The sequence below is a fragment of the Rhyacophila brunnea genome, unplaced genomic scaffold (assembly GCF_057557595.1).
Source record: "Rhyacophila brunnea isolate RB1 unplaced genomic scaffold, BYU_Rbru_1.0 scaffold_1, whole genome shotgun sequence".
Lineage (NCBI taxonomy): Eukaryota > Metazoa > Arthropoda > Insecta > Trichoptera > Rhyacophilidae > Rhyacophila > Rhyacophila brunnea.
This window is the reverse complement of record NW_028232751.1, coordinates 57,590,208-57,610,183: the sequence shown is the minus strand read 5'-3', so window position 1 is coordinate 57,610,183 and position 19,976 is coordinate 57,590,208. Positions and strand designations below refer to the sequence as shown.

General features: G+C 31.9%; 1 protein-coding gene across 1 annotated transcript in view; it reads right to left on the bottom strand.

Moving 5' to 3' along the window:
* The window catches only part of LOC147080005 (uncharacterized), a 432,855-nt gene that overhangs the window by 316,440 nt on the left and 96,439 nt on the right, over positions 1–19,976 (bottom strand). The gene's annotated exons all lie outside the window — the stretch shown is intronic.

The following is a 19,976-nucleotide window of genomic DNA, read 5'->3' as shown; positions in this document are numbered from 1 at the left end:
CAGAACGAACAAATTATTAATTATGAACTTCTTGTTGTTATAACATTATTCAAACAAATTTAATGAAGCAAAGGTATTTTTTTTGATTTTGAACCAAAAACATTCAATATGTGAATTAAACCTATTATCAATGAATCACAAACATTATGTAGATTTCATATTATAAAATATAGATATTATATATTAATACACTATACGCTACATTGCACTACATCACCATATCACACTAAAAGAATTATATGGGTCTCTACAAAGTGTATGCAGTATTGACAAAATGTTGTTATTGCGAGAAATTTTTAGCCACTTGCTCAACATATTGGTTACATACCCTGACTTGCTTTTCCCTCCACACCCGTTATGCAATCATATACCGTAGCGCAATGAACGTTAGGCGACCTTCAAAGTTGTACTGAGAGTATCCAGCTTCCCAAGACCTTGGTAAAATTGCTTGACCCCGGACACACGACATTATAACCCGACACTTTACCGCTTGGCTATCGTGGACGTACATAGATATACCTACTGTGTAAATTTTAAGTACACACTTTCACTATTTTCCACTTTAAAACCCAGAATGTACCAGGGATTTCAACGCTTGGAGTTACCAAGTTTATCGTTGACTTTATATTTTTTTCAATATTGTGTTGTAGCTATATTTTTTAAACGTGTCTAAAAATAATGACGATATAATCTATATCTAGCGCAGCTATCGTCTATGTCTTTTGGGGGTAGTGTATTGAATGGCTATAAATCCATCGCTGACGGTTTTGCTGAATATTTTAGGTCAGTTTATTCCACGATTCCACCAAAACTTCAACCTCAACCTGAATACTTTTCGTCTTCTTGGCCCATACTAAATATTGGTCCTCTGGATGAGTCAGATATGAAATATGCTTTTTCTAGACTATATCCGAAATCCTCAGTAGGTCCAGATGGCATTCCTCCATGGCTATTAAAAGGATGCAAAAAACTTTTAAGCGATCCTTTGTTGTATATTTTCAATCTATGTTTAAGTAAATCTACCTTCCCTGAATGTTGGAGCTTAACTCGTATACGACCGGTGTATAAAAATGGCTCGGTATCTGAAATAACTAACTTCCGACCAGTGGCTGTTCTCTCTGCACCGGTCAAACTATTTGAGTCCATTTTACATAAATATATATATACACATGTGGATGGTCAGCTGACTGACGCTCAACATGGTTTTCGATCTACTCGATCAACAGTTACCAACCTCATGGGGTACACTGAATACATATCTCGTTCACTAGACAATCATTGTCAAGTTGATGCAATTTATACGGATATGTCAAAGGCTTTCGATCGAGTTGATCATGATATTCTTTTAACTAAACTGAGTGCAGTAGGCGGATCTATTAATTTTGTAAATTTTTCAAATCTTATTTTTCGCATCGTTGTCAATATTTCGAGTACGCTGGGTGTGCATCTGAAGTCTTTCAAACTCTTTCAGGTGTCCCCCAAGGATCAAATCTTGGACCAATTCTGTTCCTCATATTTGTCAATGATATAGTTAAAGCCATGGATGGAGTAGAATTTTTACTTTTTGCGGATGATTTGAAATTATATGCACCAATTCGCAATGAGTTGGACTGTTGCTTGTTACAGAGAAATCTCTGTTCAATTGAAAGTTGGTCAAAAAAGAATAAATTAGAATTTAATACTGACAAATGCTTTTGTATTACTTTTTCTAGGTCAAGAACTCCGATTAAATACAATTATATTATGTCAAAAAATTCTTTAAAACGTCAATCTGAGGCAAAAGATCTTGGGATAATTTTTGATTCTTCATTATCCTTTCACTCGCATATAACTTCCACGGCTCTACGTGCGAGTAAGCTTCTAGGATTCATCATGCGACAATCCAAACCATTCAAGAATCCTAATGTATTACGTACACTCTACGTCTCATTAGTGCGTAGCATTCTTGAATATGGGTCGATTATCTGGTGTCCTTATGAGGTTTCCTATAAGCTTATTTTAGAACGCGTCCAGAATAAATTTCTTCGATGTCTTTATTTTAAAACATTTAACTATTTTCCTTTCGATAATTCGTCAGATGATTATTTTCCGACTGCCTTTCTACAAGGCATGCTTACTTTTCACTCTCTTGAATCTCGTCGGTCTCTTCTGCTGTTGAAACACTTTTGCATGTTATCGCGAGGGATGGTTTCCAATCCCGGTGTCCTAATGAATTTGAATTTCCATGCGCCTGTCAATTACCTACGTGGTCGCAGTCATGATTTATTCTGGATTGGAACCGTTTCCTCGCGTCAAGCCTATCAGGCACCATTAGCGAGGGGTGCAAGACTAGTAAATGCGCTCCCTAAAGACATAGACATTTTCAATGATGTACTCTGCATTTTATTTTTGAAACTGTATTTTTCTGTATAAAATTGTATATTTTCCGTTCTCAAAAATTATATTTTTCTGTATTAAATTATACAGTATGTTTTGATTATTTTTTTTTTTTTTGTTATTATTATTGTTATTATATATATATTTCTTTTTCTATATTCTCTTCTCTCTTGTGAGGGTAATGTTTGACTTATAATGTAAATCTCATGTTGTGTACGTCTTGAATTTAGATTTGTTATGTCCACAATGTTTTGTATTCTTAAATAAATAAATAAATAAATAAATAATCAACCGAAATAATTATTAATATTTTAATCAAAAGTCTTTTGAAATACCCGCTTCATATTATTCTCTTGTAATTAAGGAATTATTCCTTTCCTGCTCAATTATAATGAAAATTTCTCCAAATGTAAAAAAAAAACAGTAAAAACTTTTACATTTAATACTGTGGTATACTACGACTTCACCATGTTCGATCCTGAGTGGATCATATGGGGCTCCACAGAGTGGAGTTTGTATTAACGGATATTTATTGAGGTTATACTTCTTTTGGCGCGTTTGAGAAATCAGAGTGTATTTTTGGCTTGTGACATGTAACACATAATTGATTTTTTCACACGAAAAAAAACGCAGTCGATTGGATTCGAACCACCGATTATTCGGTTATCAACCGAACGCACTACCTTTACGCCACAGTATGATACTGCAATCGTGGCGATTATACAGTATAATAATATAGTTTAGAATTGTTCCGTTGCCTAGGTAGCGAATTGATTTTTGTCAGCGATTTGCAATTCCTTACGTACACAAACTATTAAACGTCAAGAGTGGCAGTTGGTACTTTAAAAATAAAAACAACGAGAAACCATTATATAATTTAGTAATATAAGTTAAAATGTATAGAAATAAACCAACGGCGTTCCAATAAGCGTTCTTTTTTCTTGAGTGTGTAATTTAACAAGATAATTAAGAGCTAGTCATAGAATCTAGTTTATCACAAGTTTTGTTTTTGTTTTGTTACGCCAAAGAAGTATAACATCTAACGCACATAAGTACACACACCGATTTTGTTTTTACGAGAAATGGATGTTAGCCACTTGCTCAACCTATCAGGTGCATACTCTGACTACAAACAAAAATTGAAAAAATGTGTATTTTCCAGACCCAGGATTCAAACCTAGGACCTACGACATTATAATTCGATGCTTAAGCCGTTCGGCCATCGTGCAATCGTTACTGTGGTATAAATACTCAAAATAATAATTCGACAATATTTCATATATCTTCACTTATCCCGAAGTCCCGGGTTTGGTATCAGAATTCTAATTCTGAAATTCCGGGGTTGCAATCCCTGGTTCATATTTTAATCCGCCACCGAGCAGAAATGGTGATTCATCTTGTTTTAATTCGTTTTTCTTCCAATCAGTTTTAGCGACCTGAAATTAGAATATAAATTGGAAAAAACATACAACAATATTTGCTCACATTTGATATAACCGTGAAATTTTATCCACTTTTTATTTTGTTCGTTTTATTAGCGAGATTGCAAACAAACCAACAAACGGTTAGATATGAAAATACCATGACTGACGATTTTTAATCCTAGGATTAAATTTGACGGGTAAACTAAGGCTGTGTTTGATTTACAGCTCAAATACAACGCTGCAGAAGCGAAATTTTGCGTATGTGGTTGGTTCCGCAACAGAGATTATAAAAAACATGGCACGGAAGAATGATTTCCAGTGAGGGTTGACCTAATTTCATTTTGTGTGGAATATAAAACAAATCATGGTTTTGCCAGCGTGCCCCTCGTCAGTCGGTAATGAGCCATACATTAACCTATTTAATAATAAAATAAGCATTCTTATCACTTTTAGAAGCAAGTTTTATTCATCAATAAATACATAAATAGATTGAATGGATTGAGTGAATGGTATAGCGGTGCAGTTGCGAAGGGTGGAGGTAGGGTGTTAAGATCCGACAGAAATAGTGCACACTAAACTTTGTCAATCAAACGTATTTTTTTCATTAAACTAAGACTACAATGTGCAGAAAATGTTTATTAGTTTTGACATGTATATGTCTTACTGCTGGCCGTAATATTAAAATTGTGTGCACAAAATCCAGCGTTACACAGAATGTGTCTAGCCGAGTGGTCGAACGCTCTCTTCTGATGACCAAAGTTAAGCACTATCGGGCGCGGATAGTATTTGGAGGGAATGGGTCGACTGGACTCCGGACAATTGGACGCCGCACTGTCGTAGACACGTATACAGAACGTAGACGAGGTATTTTAATCAGTCTCTATCTACTAATTAGTAGTTTTAATTCATTTTACTCTTAACATAATGTATTCTTTATTGCCGATTGAGAATTACCATGCCTAAGGCTTTATATAAAATAAAAAACTCTTTTTTCGTTGGAATTTAAACATATGTACGACTAAATCATTATTTACGTCTGCATATTTACATTCTCACCAACTATTAAATCATAATATATTCATTTAAATATAAATAATAATATTAAATATATTTACCTAACGTAATATAAGTAATATAAGTACCTAACGTCTATTTATTTTCGAATTCCGTGGCGTCCAGTTGTCCGGTGCCAAATCGTCCTAGACCCTAGGGTGTTATTTAGCAATCGTTTTCCTCATACCGCGGCTTAAATTTAGATATTGTGTACCTACACTCTATGATGATTTCTCAAAACTCACGAGATGTTCTGAAAACAACGCAAGTGAAAAGAAATCACCAAATACTTATAGGTATTTCGAGAAGTTATTTTTGGAAACTGTAGATTTAGATTTGATTTAAAATTCAAATTAACCCTGCCTAATCCAAGCTTTAGTACATATATGTTAAAAAAATATTCGATTGCCTAGTGTTACAAATACGATAGTTCATCATCAGACTGAGGTAACCGATGAGTTCACGAAGAGATGCTCTCGGTGCATATAGTACGTCACTCCGCGCTATTGTGTTATTGCCCATTACCACATTGCAAATATACCTCATCAAAAAATGGGTCTAGGCACCGCCATCTTTAGATTAATAAAGCCCGAGCATAACTTTTTCCACAAGCAACGAGTGGTCCAATTTTCAGCTGTCAAAATCAGATCCCAGCTTGCTTGACATATTGATTCACCCTTTCTCGTTTCAAATTGAATTATAAAAAAAATTTTCATCAAATATATTAACTATCAGTGTTATTTATATATAATATACATTCCTGTTATTCGTCAGCTGTCAAATTCGGATTAGTCCTTCATACAAAAACCGGTGGTAATATCGATTTCCAAAAAATATTATGTAGCATTGATCTATGCATTACATTTGTAGAAGCTGTATTAATGCTAGTGTATTATTTATCATTTAACTCATCTATAAGTGGACACGAGAGACGCATAACTATGAGCACTCTATAGAGTAGATAACGACAGGCAATGACAGGTCATCCATAGACAATGGGAGGGGCGGAAAGGTAGGACCAGTCGTGAATGTATCGGTTTTCTCTTCAGTCGGCAATGATCTAGGACGATTCGGCGCAACTGCAACGCTGCGGCATGAGAGAAGAACATTAGATTCATTTGACTCGGTTACTTTTAACCTTGATTACACAGATGGAAGGATTTTTTTGATAACAGTTTACCTTGGCGGTTCCCACATGGATGGCATAAATTTTTTAATTCAGTGTTCTACGTGGCTTCATTTACATTTTTTTTTTTTATAGAATCAGTGAATACTAACGTCGTACAGATGAGTATCACGAGTTTGTTAGAAAATAGCATATCTACTTTTTTCATTAATTTTAATTAGATTAATATGTGTTTTATCTTATAATGAATAATTGTAAACTATTAATTTAAATTACAGTGTTTTCTGTACATCTGCAGTACTTAATATATATATATATATATATATACATACACTTACAATGCTTTCATATTTAGTATCTTTTATATTCTACTAATATCTATTTTTATATATCCTATAGATCTATGTTTCACTGATTGTCAAATCTACGTGATCTCACGCTCCCATATTAAACGTTAATTAATCAATATTTCTTTAACCATTTGAGCATTATTTTTTCTTGCTTACACATCTGCATTACTTTTTTACATATTATATCACCATGTAGCATTACTACAAGAACGATCTACTCGGTGCAATTCTGATATGGAAATGGCGCGGGACCAAAGAGATTGGACCCAGGGGCTGAGAAAATGTGCTTACCCTATTCTGCGATGCAGGAGCGTAACACGGTGAAGTAAGTGAGTAAATGAATTGAAATTAAAATAATGTATGGGTTTAACGATGTACGTACACCCTACGTAATGTATCTCACAAAATAATACGAAAACTTAAATATAATATATTTTACTAATAGCCAATATTTTTAATAATCAATAGCTATCTAAAATAATTACAAGATAAAAATAACTTTTTATATACCACGTTTTTAAATTTTCTGTTGAATCATATAAATTTGACAATTCTATGTATTAATAAATACTTTTTTTTGTACTTGATAGAAATACTGAATAAATATTATAGAATACTGAAATGTCATTTTGACATTTCATATTGATTTCCATAGTAACGCACGTATATATTAATAATTTAGTTGCTAGGACCGCCTTAGCAACCAAAAATAGTGAGAAATATTATTTTTAACGAAACATACAAAACACAATTAACTGAAAATGAATTTAATTCTGCTTAAAGATGGCCAAAAGTATTAAAAGAATGCATTGTCGCCGTGTTCCCATATATTCTAAAAGTTTCAAATGTCTAGCTAGTCGGGAAGTTAGTTAAAAATCTTCAATCGTCCAATACAAATCTTGGACACACAAGAAAAAATCTGTACCGGACAAACAAGAATACGAGCTAATAAAAACGTGGTAAAATAAATAAATAAACAGCGATTATCAGTTAAAAAAAAAATTATAGTTAAGGTCGATGTCATAGAAATAGCATTTCTTGGCCGAGAAAACTCAAATAATGGTTGGTAGTGTAGAGACAGACTTCATTACTTCAACAATCTCACAAACTCATGGTAATGGTAAAAATGGTTCAAAACCTCTTTTAATGACCAGTCGTTGATAAAGTGAAGCAATCCAATCCTAATACGGCTGGTGTGGATCTTGTTTCATTGTCAACTATCGTACGGATTCCTACACCTATTCCTGGGTAGACCATAGGGCCAACACCCCCTATATTGCAAGAGGTGGTTATCAGTAACAGACTGTGTCTTCATGGTATTATGCGATTCTTCAGATACACTGTTCGACGAGGCCCAGAAAATCTCAAAAGGTAAATGTGGCATTAGAGCGACGCCGATGAAGTAAAGTGAACAAAACAGGTGAAGGAATTCACTGAAAAAACGAGACTTGCAAAGGATAGAGAAATGTGTACAAAGCTGATTCTGATTTCAGTCTTGAAGGTCAAAGCGAGGACGCAAATTCAAAGCATGTCAATCCCACCGCGTGGAAATACACGATAAAAAATGAAGTGTGCTTTAAATTTTAAATATCTCACGTAGATATATCTTAAAATATTGTTTTTTAAAACAGCGTTTTTTTTCAACTTGTAATACATTTACAAGCATCAACTTAAAATTATAAAAAAAATTGATATACTTATTTTAATTAAGATTCTATTTGACACTGATTAAAAAAATATATTTTTAGACATACTTTTATTTTCACTAGACTTTAAAAATATATAAATTCTCAAGCTTCTTTTCAAAAAAAAATATCAACGCAACGAAATTTTTGTATGTATTTTAATAATACGAACAATAAAAAAGGTTTTTTTTTTACATTTAATGCCTATAATAAATTCTGACATAATTAACATACCTATTCATAAAGTGTCCACAATATCTATTCAACTCTTATATTATCATACAAACTACGTACCTACTAAAAAAACTCTATTGTGCTGAAAGGTAGTATCTAATATTTTATGAGACTAATATAAAAAAAAACAACAATAGATACGTATAATATGTACGTATAGAGCCGAAATTTCAATCAATACAAGAACAATTTTTCCAATATTTTTTATTATTTTATTTTAAGGGTCAGCAATTGTACTTTTCACACAATTTTTCAGCCACGTGAAAGAAGGGCTTGTTGGTGGGGGGAGGGAGTGTTCACACAGCGGGGATAAAGAAGGAAAGGGGTTAGCACGGCTTTTGTGTGGAAATTTTAGAAGTGGGGACGGGGATTCTGTCAGCGAGATGGCGGGTGGAGGGGTCGTCTGGATGGCGTACATTCGTACTTATTGCTCTTGGAGCGGTCAAAGACACCAAGTCAAATGGGGTTACACAACCGAAATTTTGAAAATCGATAAAATTGTTTTTGGACGATAGGTATAACTAGCTGTAAAACCAATCGTCTTCACTTGGGCTTGCAATAGAAGACCGTGACGTGTATAAAAATCTAGCAAAATACTTATACTATTTTTTTTAAATACACAAGATTTAAGAATCTAGCGTTCTTTACAGAACATACATAATTTGGAATTTTATAATAAATGGAAGTTCTACCCACAAACATCGCATATTATCTGTTCTAAATTAATATATTTTTTAATTAAGTATAATACCAATAGCAAAGAGACATCAATAGTTTAATGTTTACCTCGACTCAAATAATTCCAATACGACAATCTCATATTTAGTATACGTTAATTACTTATTCCACCCACTAAATAATTAAATTAAAACGTGGTAATATTAACCACATTTTAAAGCGCGATGCAGAATCGTTGACGCAGCCGTTCTAACAAGAAAACACGTCACATATTCTTTCTCTCTTCCACATAGGCGTTCTAGTAAGAATTATATATGTTTTTTTCACTGAATATAGATCGTCGAAATCAGCCCCTTAAAGTTAAGCGCGTATTTTAAGGGCATACGCGCCTAAGTATGGTTTTGCATTTCACTCTTAAATAATAATATGATGCGTATATTATAGTCTTAAATAATATTTTTATGAATATAGATTAAAGGAAATTGAAAGATTTTTTTACGTAAATTAATATATACCTCAAAATAATTGCAAAACACCTCAGATATACACATACTAGTAAAAAAAATCGGGACTCGAACTCGCATCTGTTTAATTTGCGCCAATGTGCTCTAATGTGCAATAAGTCCCACCTGGCATCGTATTTTAAAAAAATAGTATGTGTTTTCAAAATATATTTGTTCAATAAAGTATGTTACATAAATCTTGTAAATTATTCTTAAAATAAAACAAAATAGTTGATAAATATTATGGAATATATTCTGTCCATTCTAAAATTGTCAAGATACTTAAGAGTAATATTATGAATATGAAAAAATTGTCGCCCGTAAATAACTGATTGCTTAAAGAGTGGATTATCTTCATAAACCCATACTAAGACACTTTGTCATGTTCCAAAAATCAATATAATAATAAATAAATCAGAAGAATAGGTCAATAGCAACACAATGCTGGGGGTCAGAAGCAGAGGGCGGTAAATCCACTTTTTTCGAAAGTTATGTCTTGGTGCCAATCTTTAAATGAGACTAATATCTACGAGAAGCAGATTGCAACAAGTCCAAAAATGTTGTACTTTTATAGATAAATCATAAATATGTGCAGTAAGCCCTCTACCCTGTAGAAACAGAATGCAGCGGACTGACTTATCGCATTACTCTTCTAAGTTGTGACAAGCATATCGACTACAATATTTAATAAGAAAAATGTTGAACTTACTTCATTGTGCTATTAAAGTTTTTCATTTGGCTGGCAACATTTTCAGTAGCAGAGTGAAGTAAGTCCACTTCTTATTTCGCATTTAATGTTATTTTATATTAAAAGATACACTAATTTTGATATGTAACATTTAAAAAAAATTGGGAACATAATGTTTTTTATACTGAAATAAAAAAACATCATCGTCTATCTCATTTGTTATATTTTACAATTCAAAGCAGTTTTAAATTTTAAAACTGCTCCCCTGAACAATTTCACTTTTGTGACTTACCGCCTTCTGCTTCTCAGCCCCAGAATGGTACAACAAAGATATGCAATAATGAAACTTATTGCAATATAGGTTATATAGTATAGTAAAATATAGGTTATATTGCTTAGTTTTAAACCAAATTTATAAAATAATATTTACCAATTGTATTGAAAGAAGAATTAATATTTTGGCCTTTATCACTAACGGTATGTATCATTTTATCAGTGTGGCAAGTCAAGTATCATAACAGGTAAGTACTTATGTAAATCTAGTTATTTCTTTATTTTACAAATAATATCTTTTTAAATATCTTTTATAATATTATTTATATACCTATGAGAGCAATAACGGCAAATTGAATAGTTATTAAAAATGTATAATGTCTTTCTTATATTATGTATAATATCTGAAAAAGCTTTGTAAAATGTTAGGTATATTACCTGTGTACAAATTTAAACTGTATACAAACAACATTTAAGTTTTTTTTCAGAAATTATACATATAAGAAAGAAATAAGGCATTTTTAAAAAGTAGTCAAGATTTTATGAAAATAAAAACTTCCGTTTTTGTTTCTCAAAACCTCATATATTTTATAAAATATCCACAATCAATTTGCATCTCTATCACTAAGAAATTCAGGGAACTCAGAAATAATAGGAACAGGCAGCCGATCTCGAGTGTGGAAGAATATGGGATAAACTTAAAGACTTGTCAAGAATACGCTTGTATTTCGTTTTTACAAACTGCTCTCGTTTTATGCACTGACGCTCATTCAATATTAGTATATTTTAAGGTTGCAACACACACTATTGCACGTCTATAATGCGTGGTTCATTTTCGTAGAACTTAATTTATTTACTCGTATCTAGAATTTTACTTATTTATCTATTCTGTGAAGAATACTGCGTACTGATTTTTTTTAGATCATTTACGAAAATTAGAATCAGCATAGAATGCCTGAGGATGTACCGGCAAGGCGAACTATGTACGCATGTAATACGCAAGAGCAGACCTCGACGACCGAAACTGAGAAGACTGGACTGTGCTACGGGAGATTTAAAAATGCTCGGTCAAAGCAATTATTGGAGTGTCGGCGCTGAATCGTCTAGGATGGAGGAAGTTTTTGAAGGAGGCTAAGACCCACCAAGGGTTGTGGTGCCATAAATGATGATGACGGAAATTAATCACATATCTATAAATAATAATTTGTTTGTATTCTGAATTGTATAATAAAAAATATTCTAACAATTCGCTATTTTTCTATTTTAAAAATTCTTTCCATTTTTTAATTGCAAGCAATTGCAATAATAAATATTTCGTTAAAATGTTTAGTAGCCGTATATAAACTTTTCATCTTATAAACAAAATAGCTGTCAGTGGCTTGCTAAATTAATTGGTTAACACACATAGAATGGAAGCTTCAGTACCTACCCGAACTGTGACAAAGAGTAAGTTATTCATTTACCCCTACAAAAACACAATTGGAGCGAGTGTGCGGCGAGCCAGATCGATACCGCGACCTTGCGAACGCGACCCTGAACCGGTCACAGGCCGCGGGCCCGCGTTGCGCCGCCCTGTCTGGATCAACTCCTAGCCCGCTTACTATAACTACCTACTCTAAAGTTTTAAAAATATTTGTTGTGCAAGAGACTCCAGTTAGTATGTATCTTTGGATACGTGCTTTTACTGCTAAATGGAGAAATTTTGAGCAGGGGGGTAATACTGCGTCTATGACCTAAGGGTTAAAGCAATATTAATGGGGTAAGTTTTATCATAATATTTTATTGAAAGATAACATTTTATATTAAAGACTTTTATTTGCATGTAAGTATGTTAATTTATTTTCAAACAGAGATTAATTCTAATGTATGAAATTTAATATGAAGTAGAAATTCTAGATGATAATTGTCCATCCTATCTTGACATGCTATAATTGGGGAAAAAAAAAATTAACTTTTATAAAGTGAGTGTTTTTATTTGTCATGTTATGTAGTTAATGAATGAACAACTGATAAGCCTTCATGCAATCAAAAAAAAAAAAAAACGATGTCTACATATTAATACTATGCTGGTACAAATGACAGCGTATAAAAACGACATCACTCGAACATACGCATGTCATAGACCATTTTCACGCCGATCACTCTACAGAGAAACCCTAAACACCTAATCATGGCGCATTCAAATTCGGTTTTTCAAAACATATTTCTTAAAGATTATTTTCATTACATTAATTTGGGAATGAGGGATGCTTTATTAAGATGTTTTATTACACGTCATAAAAAATAGTATTTATACTAAAGTAGATAATAATATCTATATTTTTACATTGTATCGTTTTTTCTAATACTTAATAAATAAAATGTATGTATTATAGTAAGGATATGTAAGAAATACGTAGCTAGTCGTTGAGTAGTCTTAAAACTATATTTAGATTGAATTATCCATAACTAGGGATTCCAATCCCGGGATCCCGAACTATTTTCGATACCTATGAATCCCGGGACTGGTAAACACAATCCCGAAACATTCGGGATTGATTTTTTTTATCAATTTTTATGTAAAATAAAATAAAAACGAAAATATAACAGAAAAAATACTTTTAATAACATAATAGAAATAATCTTTATTATCTTTTCATAAATAAATAAAACTGTTTTACTTTTACATTATTATTTATATAACAATATTATTTAGTCCATTAAACCTACGCATTTCGAATATTGAACTTCTTTTCTTCTTTCGACCATGTCCGATCCTAATAGGATCATATGGGCCTCCACAGAGTAGAGGTTTGAATTGACAAATTTTGTTTTTTACGAGAAATGAATATCAGCCACTTGGACTATAACGCCGTGGGTCCCAGGTTCGAATCTTGGGTCTGGCAAGTACACATAGATTGAACTTACATAATATTAACAATAAATGTCTTAAATAGTATAAATTTTACTAGATTTATTTTTGACCGATTTTATCAACGTTATTTGTGTATATAAAAATTTTATATTAACTATTGAAAAAAAGCCAATCCCGGGACCAAGATTTTGGCTCGGGATTTGATTTCCTACCCATAACTATAATGGCAGTTATAAAGATTTGTAAAATTTTACTAAAGAAAGTATTAAATGACAACGTTTTAAATCCCAATATCCTTAAATTTTAATATGCCGTCCCACTATAAAAAATAAAACAATTTTTTGAATTAAACCTAATCCCATAAACTTATCTATTATACTTTAAGTATATGATTATAAATATACCTAAGTAAGAATCATGTTCCTTCTATTTCACATAACAATGTTCTTATATAGTTTAGTTTTGGAATTGTTATGAAACATCAGTACGTTGACAATAATATACAATATAATACCACGACGTACAATTAATACCTAATACATGCACTCGATAATTTATTATATAATATTGAGAACTATAATTTTGAATAAAACTCTATGTATTATATTTTTGTCAGTCTTTTTTCTCCAGTGTTTATAACTGTAACAGTCAGTGATTGAAACGTCGCTGACATCATGATAATCCTTCAACATTGATCCTTGTATCCACTCCACGGTTTTGAGAGATACCGCGAGAGGGAATCTCGTGGCATCGCTTACGAGATCACTCCAGACTCTAGCGAATAACAAGTCGTATATTTATATAAAAATATATCTGTGTAGAATATTTTTTTATTTTACATGTTTAAAATAATTCTTCGTATTATTATGTTCAGTCAAAGGCATGACTAAATCGTCACGCTTGACCTAAGCTACTAATAATCAATACTTAGCGATTGTGTAACGTAAAAATAATTTAAACACTATAATTTTACAAAAATAACACCTACACGGTAGTTGCCAAGAATAGCACAACTTAATTGATAATTCTATCAGTAAACATACAAATTACAACTCGCGATATATTGAAATCGATTAATTAATTAAAATTGATTATCAGCATTCTTTATTTAAATTTAAAAATATAGTTTTAATACAAACATAATAGATAGGTGCACCTCATGTATTTTAATGATGTATGTATATAATTATGATTCTAAAGAAATTACCGCACATGACGGTGCTGTATACTGAAGGAATATAATAAAAAAAAACGTATCACCATCTATTTCGTTTGTTATAACTTATAATCGTTTAAATCTGCCCATTAGACAGTTTTACTACCAGTATATAATATACATATAATAAGTTTATATAGTTTCCAATCCCGATATTCTGTAAAATTTGAATTTTTATGCACCCGTCAATTACATGCGTGGTCGCAGCCATGACCTATTTTGGGTGAAAGCTGTGTCCTCATTTCAGGCTCACCAGGCACCAATATCGAGGGCTGTGCGGCTAGTCAATGCACTCCCTAGAGATGTAGACATTTTAGCGATGCATTATATATTCTGTTTTTTAAATTCTATTTTTTAATTTGTAATTATTTTTGAATTATTGTTTTTTATTTTATTTATTTTCTATAAATTTATTTTTGCTTGTTTTTTTCTCCTTGTACTTTTTATTCTAAATGTCATGTTGTGAACGTCTCGAATTAATAATTTGTTATGTGCTCAATGTGTCTTTTTTTTTTAAATAAATAAACAAGTATTAAAGTATCGTCATCATCAGTACGACACCCTAATGGAAGTCTCGGCCGCTTGCAGGAAACGCCTCTTATCCCCTCTGTCTGTCGTGAGCTCCTTGCAACTCCTTAGTCTCAGAAATAATGCGTCTTACACTATTCAACCACCGTAGTCTAGATCTGCAACCTCTTTTTTTGTACCTTCCTTCCCACATTTCATCTTCATTGCTTGCACCAATCAAAAAACCCTTCTTAATATCATCGTATTAAAGATATTTAAACCTCTCGAATATTACCACGTTTGTATTACCTCGTATTCTTGTTTGTCCGGTACAGAGTTTTTTCTTGTGTGTCCAGTACAAATTTTTTCTTGTTTGTCCAAGATTTGTATTGGACGATTGAAGATTTTTAACAAACTTTCCGACTAGCTAGACATTTTAAACTTTTAGAATATATCAGAACACGACGACAATGCGTTCTTTTAATACTTTTGGCCATCTTTAAGCAGAATTAAATTCATTTCCAGTTAATTCTGTTTTCTATGTTTTTGAAAAAATTCGTTAAAAGTAATATTTACTACTCACTATTATCGGTTGCTATGACCCCCTAGCAACTAAATTAATAATATATACATGCGTTACTATGAAAATCAATATAAAATGTCAAAATGACATTTCAGTATTCTATAATATTTATTCAGTATTTCTATCAAATATAAAAAAGTATTTATTAATACATAGAATAAAATTGTCAAGTTTATATAACTCAACAGAAATTAAAAAACGTGGTATATAAAAAGTTCTTTTTATCTTGTAATTATTTTTATTTAAACCCAGTATTGTGATCTATTTATCAATATGGGCTTATTATAAGGCCTTTTTGGAGCTACAATTTAGTTCTTTTGAGAGGAATTTTGATCAGGAATGTCGCGACCATCGCAGAACATTCCCGACCCTTTTCTTCGCTTCTGGACTACTGAAGAGATATCTCATGGGTGGATTCTTGAGACATGGCCTACGGAATCACTTTCACGTGTGAGCCGATAATCTCATCGCTGAACAACGAGTATTGTTCGTGGGTACCTTCATCCGAGACATCTTAATTTGGTTCCATGATTAAAACAGAACAGTGACAAATCAGAACATGACAAAATAGAACATGACAAAATAGAAAATGACAAAACAGAACATGACAAAACAGGAAAACAGAACAACGATAAATATAACTATGACCTTTCAGGAAAAATATAAATTTAATATTGAAATTTTCCTATCTCTATTATGTTGATAGATTTTTAATATCACAGATTTTCAATACGCCATAATAAATCAAATTATATACCTAATTTCTGCATTCCTAATCGCTAGAAAGCCTCAAATAAACGGGACTTTGCCGGCAAGCTTAGTATATCTTATCTTAATCAATATTATATGTTCAAAATGGTTGGGTGACTAGGTAGATCGAAATAATGACGTAACCTAACCTAACCTAAATAGATTCCATAAAAATTTAAACTTCATTCTTCCCCTTGCTGTTCTGTTTTGTTATGTCCTGTTTTGTCCGATTACCCTTAATTTATACGACTTCGAAGACCCTTCTCAATAAATTTCCTTTACAGATATCTAGCTTATACGTGTAACAATATCGCGCACTTTAGGATAACTAATTCAGTATAACATCCTAATAACGAAAGTATTGACCTACATATATAAAAATAAACTGACCCTTATTTCTTGATTAACGAAAAAACAGTCTATAACTTTCCCATATAAAAATAACCATAATAAAAATATTAACAACACCATCGCATGACGCCTATTGTTTCTGAACAAAAATAAACAATGCTGTTTATACCGTCGATAGGTTTTTTTTGCTTCAATCAACGTTTTCGTCGGAAATATAAAGAAAATAGTTTTTATCGCGAGGATTTTTTTATTGTTTTCGAATCCACGAAATATCTTGCTCTGTATGAAAAATATGGTTTCCTCGGAATATTTCCGGCCTAAGTACCTACTTACCTACGACGCACAGTTCTGTGAAATGTTTCTGCTTCTCAAATAAATGGAGATAGGTAAGATCTTTTCAAATAAATTATATCCAATAAAAACGGTCCCTGTAGAATTTGTACGTTCATTTATTTAAGTAGAGATTCCAAGAGCAATCGCAGATTCATCTTATTGTTTAACTCAGGGGAAAACATAAACTTATAGTGTAAAAACTTGCTCTGATACCATTGACTATTGGTAGTAAGGTTTGTAATCTCGGGATCTAAAAGTAAATTATAAATTGATGTACCTATCAATGGCGAAGGGTGAAGGTAGGCTATTAAGATCCAAAGACAAAAGATTACTTAACATTTACTTAAATCTTAATTTTTTTCAATACGTTGATATACCTACCTATAGCAGTGGCGAAGGGGAAGGTGGACCGTTAATATTCATCATTAATAGTGCACACGAAACTTTTTCAGTCAAACGTATTTGTTTTCATTGAACTAAGACTACAATGCGTAAATATTGTTAGTTTTTTAAAATATAATTAAACCCTGCCTTTTTTTCCTACCATATCCGATCCTAATAGGATCATATATGGGCCTCCACAGAGTAGAGGTTTGTATTAACATATTTTGTGTTTACGAGAAATGGATGTCAGCTACTTGCTCAACTTATTAGGTCCATAATCTGACTCATACACAAATTGAAAAACAATATACTTGCCAGACCCAGGATTCGAACCTAGGACCCACGCTTAAGCCACACGGCCATCGTGGGGCCCTGCCTAATCCAAGCGAAAAATATTCGTTTATCTTTATAATATTTTAAAATTATGCCATTACATTATACATGATATTTTGTAGATTGGAGAATATTTTTTATCGCTTATGGTTTGGGTTATACAAGGCTAAATGAATTTAACGAAAACAAATAAGTATGACTGAAAAAGTGTGCACAATTTTTATGGAATTGCCCATTAGCATACCTAAACTATTATGGTTTGGATTAGCTAGGGTTTAATCGAATTTTAAAATCTAACTAGCACCATCTGTAAATTGTATTCTCGTTTCAATGAAAACAAATAAGTATGACTGACTAAGTTCGGTGTGCACTATTTATGTCGGATTTTAACAGCCTACTTCCACCCTTCGCCACTGGTAGGTACCTATATATTATTTTAATAAAAATATTAGGTATATTTTTATCAACTTATCAAATATAACTCAAAGAAAAAGAGAGATTTTTAAAATAACTGAACAATTTATGGAATTCGCGGCTTAATTTACGTTAGTTATAGTGTTCAAATCAAAATAACTTCCATTCTATGATAAATTATAATAGTTTTTTTTCTTATAGTTCTTCTTATAGTCTTCTATTATAGTTATTATAGTTCAATTGTAGTGCAAACTACTTTTAACAATTCGAAATAATTATGTTTAGTGAATTATAGTTAATTCACATAACAATTAATTATGTTTAGTGAATTATAGTTAATTCACATAACAATTAATTATGTTTAGTGAATTATAGTTAATTCACATAACAATTAATTATGTTTAGTGAATTATAGTTAATTCACAGAACAATTAATTGTCACTCATAATAAAATAATTGTTTATGTGTAAAATGACCCAATGACATATTAAACTGAAAGCCACATCCTCTCGTTTTTTTTATATTGCCATAGCACATTGTGTCTGTGAATGCTTATTGATTACGCAACCATTGTCAGGCGTTGTAGCTAATAGAATAGCATTTAAAAGAGTGAAAATATTTTGTTTATATACCTCGTCAATAAGCCTATATTCAGTAAATCGTTTGTATTTTTCAAAAACGTTTGATATTGTCATGATTTTACTATAGTAGCTAAGGTTAACAAAGGCTCAAATAACGGGATCAAAAATACTACAACCACAGGATTTCGGAGTTGGATAATACTTTCGACAAATGTGTCGCTAGATTTCAAAATCAGCCAAGTCCATAATAGATGAATAGGAGAAAAATAGCTTTTTGTTTTCTCAAATACGCAGTCACAAGGGTAAAAGTTTATATTATTTGGGGTATAGAATATTTAGAATTAATAAGTTCCACATTTCTATAATGCAGAAATGTTAGAAAGCATTAGTTCTTCAGGAATTCACAAAAAAGTCAAAAATACCTAAAGGCGGACTTGGCTGATTTTGAAATCTAGCGACACAAATATACAGTATTTTCATAAAGATTATAAAAATAAATCGATAAATTAACAGGTTCCAAATAAATGAAGAATATTAAAGTCTATTCAAATTCAAAATCATTTTGCCAAAATTCATGAATTAAGAATGATAACCTATCCCAGGGTAGAAGCGGCTCTTTGCATAGACGTTTGCGGCTCTTCCGAAGAACTGTTTTGGTGAAAGTTTTCACCAGTTCAGAGCAAACAAAAGACTACACTAGCTTTTATCGTAAATCCTCTCAAAATAAATGTCAATGAACTTAACTTGACACCGTTAGATAGAGATGCTGGTTCACTCTAGGTGCAGTTAATAGATTTAAAAAAAAAAACAAGGAACTGTGGAACAACAAATTCATAGATCTGACCAACCGCTTGGAAGAACTCGAATAAGAGAAATCCAATCTGATTTCTCAGCACAAGTGGACAGCTATAAAATAACTGCCTAAAATAGAAACAATAATATTTAATACATGGAATAGTTTGCCTGAAAGATATAACGCGTTAAAAAACTAGCTTTTGGTATTCTCACAATCTTTGACTCTACATATGCGAACAAACATTCTCATCTATCAATCAAATAACTTAAAAACAGTATAATGGATGAATTCAATTAAAAATAAGTAGCTATTTTCCAGATATAGTAAAACTATCAAAATCGATGCATGGACGCCGTTCTAATTTCTTTTTTAATAAAACATCTTAAACTTCCCCCCCCCCCTAAAAATCCATATACATATGTATATTACATTTATATGCGGCTCTCTGGTACATTTTTTATTCTGTTTCCTTGACAATTTCGCT